Raw genomic sequence first — 3,160 nt, 5'->3', positions numbered from 1 at the left:
TGTGTCTGTCTCCGCCCTGGCTGCTTAAAAGCTCTGCTCCTCGCAGCGTCCAGTGCCAGAACGTCTCTAGCCATACGGTGAGCGCTTCCAGCCTTTTTTGAATTCCTGTCTGCCTGTCTGCCTCTCGACCTGTTTTGCCTCTGTTTTTGGAAACCTGTCTGCCCCTTTTTGGATTTGTCTGCCTGCATGGGCCCTGCCTGTCAGCCTCAGAGAACTGGACTGCCTCTCCGTGTTTCTGACCCCAGCCTGTCCGTGAGTAAAACGAGTTCGCCTGCCCCCTGTCTGTCTGTGCTTTCTGGATTGTGACCTGGACCTGGACCTGGACTCTCTGTTGGATTCTCCCTTGGAAACCGCTGCCTGAGTTAAACGGGTTTCCCCCTGACAAAGACCCAGACCGGACCTGGACAAAGAGCCCTGGATAACCCCCTCTCGGACGCCTTCGACATAAGGAGTCAGAGTTCTGCCCTCAGCACGTCCAGGTTAGTGACCCTACTTCTCTCTCACCAACCTGTCAATATCTGCTGGTCACTAACCTGTGACTCTGCCTTCAGGAGCGGCCAGTCGCAGAGTGCGAGCCGAGCCAGGGGACCGCGCCGCCAGCGTCAAAATAAAGACTGTTAATATTTTGTACTCACTTGTTTTCGGGTATTTCTTGGGTCCTCCTAAATTCATCACAGTTCCAGCACATGCTGCAATTTTATTGTACAGATCAGTTATCAGCTGATTCCTGCGCGGGTGGCTCCGCTGTCGAAAATATTTCTGGTGTTGGCGACACTGATGACGTAGACCTAGTTATATTTAATTACAAATAGGATTCCCCCCCCCCCTGCTCTCAGGTAAAACACTCATCAACAGAGAGACTTGAGCTGAAACCGAAACTGAAGGGGTGGAATGGTTCTCCAACAACAGCGCTAATGGGGCATTTATATCTGAAAAGAGATTCATGAGTTGTGAAGTACTATGGGGGACTGGAGGCTGATGAAAGTTCTCGTATTTCTGGGACTTCTAGTGTTAAACGCCAAACACTGAAATGACACAAGTCTGCCTGTGATTCCAAAAAGTTACAATCAGCTCAGCGACTCAGCCAACAAACAGATCACAGCTGGAAATGAGAATAAATCCACCTTCAGCCCCCCCTTGGAACACTCTGGGCGCAAGGCCAAAAGATCAAGGAAGAACCCCACACTTAGACAAAGAGAAATGGTCGACATTACACAGAAGTGTCCCTGCTGTCCCAGGGAAAATTAGACAACAGCAGCAGGCTGTTCTCGCAACAAATAATATGAGTGGACCAGCTGGAATTGTTAAAATTCCGCTTCAAAATAGATTTGCTCCAACATTACACCCAGGAAAATAGTCTATGTCCTAACAACATTCAATGGTATGACAACAATATTTGTTTTCAATTCAATTTTATTTATATAGCACCAATTCATGAAACATGTCATCTCGAGGCATTTTACTAGTGATGGGTCCGGCAACACCGATGCGTCGGTGCATGTGTCGGTCTCATAGAGCGAAACCCATGTCGATCTGTGTATTGCTGCGGAAAAGTCACGTGACCGATACAGGAACTGTTTCGGTCACGTGACCAATACAGCACCTGTTTCGAACTGACTGACGCGGCAAACTGTTTCTGTTCCCTCTAAGCTGCACGCGTGTGCATTCGCGCACAGCAAAGCTATGCTGCGCAGTAAATATAATCCAAGCTGAACTGTAAACAAAATAATGGTTAATAATGGTTAATTTTTAACCATTTTGCAACTCTGGTGTGATGGTGTTGTACCACAGTCTTGCTCTGTGAGCGCAAGGTGTTGATCGGAGCGCACCACTGATGAATGGGTTAGGCAGACGCCTTTATGGTTGGGCGGGTTGCGCTGTGCGTCTTTGTTCTGAGCGTCGTTTCAGAAAAAAACGGCTGATCTACACTGAGTAGAAAGCTGCTGCTCTGAGTAGTTCTTCCTCCCTTTGTCATACTCAGCATGTCCGATTTCAGAACAGATGATATCAGTCAGGTAACTAAACACAGCGCCCGATCCACCATTTGTAAAAAATAAAAAAGCCAGTCCACAAGCATCCTCCTTCACATTATTTATTGACTGTATCTAAAAAAAATCAAATATATATTTAATTCAAATGAAAATATAAAATAATACAATGCAACATACAATGATTTAAATTGTATTGTGTATACTTGGTCATCAAATCAGTGTCAGTTAACTCTGTCAACCAGGTTGCCTGTAGGGATTTTTAAGGTCCAGCAGGTGTCAGTATTCAGTGACACAGTATCGGCACAGTATCGGCACAGAGTAGCAATGTGTCGAAACGTTTCATGACGCCTCATCGACCCATCACTACATTTTACAAAGTCAAAATCAATCATATTATACAGATTGGTCAATTATTTCCTATATAAGGGAACCAGTTGATTGCTTCAAAGTCCCGACAAGCAGCATCCACTCCTGGAGAAGCGTAGAGCTACAGGTCGTCTGCATTGTCCATGGCTTTGCAGCAATCCCTTATACTGAGCAAGCATAAAGCGACAGTGGAAAGAAAAACCACCCATTAGCGGTCTTCTAAGCTACCAGAGAAAAAAACAAACCACAGCGCCATAAACATTAATATTGTGTAATGGATCTGAGTGGGATTAAACAGTTCTGTAACAAGAAGAGCACAGAGAACTGTGGCCTTGTGTCTGATGCCTCAGAGATCATTCCAGTGATCATAAAAGAGTGCCTGACCCTGGACAACCTCATAGTATTGAAGCCTTGGGTGACGTTGTCAGGATAAGAAAATCAGAAGTATTGAAGGAGGATTACATTTGTTGGCTAAATTAAGTTGTGGGTCTTAATATCAAGGTGTTCCTCGGTGGACTTCATGTGTCCATAAATTGTGGAGATGAGATTTTTCAAGAGTTCTGATGTTTAAAAAATGGCTGAAAAAAACATGTAAACAAACAAAGCTATAATCTTCACAGATAACTTTAACATATTTTGGCTGAGAAGACATCTGTTCAATAGAGACGCCTTCTCTCTAAATAGGTCAGGTGCAAAACACACCTGTGAAGACGCTTTTTGCTGCTTGGTTCTGGAGTAGGTAGCTCAGAAATCTAAAATACATCACACAAAGAAACAATTAATATAACAGCAATTACTGTCAA

General features: G+C 44.5%; 1 long non-coding RNA gene across 1 annotated transcript; it reads left to right on the top strand.

Moving 5' to 3' along the window:
- The first annotated feature begins 440 nt into the window (after nucleotides 1-440).
- On the top strand, nucleotides 441-630 carry LOC118558988. The gene is made up of 2 exons (XR_004928583.1): nucleotides 441-479; nucleotides 552-630. It is a non-coding gene; the product is annotated as an uncharacterized LOC118558988 (long non-coding RNA).
- The last annotated feature ends 2,530 nt before the right edge of the window (nucleotides 631-3,160 follow it).

Source organism: Fundulus heteroclitus, unplaced genomic scaffold (assembly GCF_011125445.2).
Source record: "Fundulus heteroclitus isolate FHET01 unplaced genomic scaffold, MU-UCD_Fhet_4.1 scaffold_194, whole genome shotgun sequence".
Lineage (NCBI taxonomy): Eukaryota > Metazoa > Chordata > Actinopteri > Cyprinodontiformes > Fundulidae > Fundulus > Fundulus heteroclitus.
The sequence above is the reverse complement of the archived record's forward strand: the minus strand, read 5'-3'. Positions and strand labels throughout refer to the sequence as shown.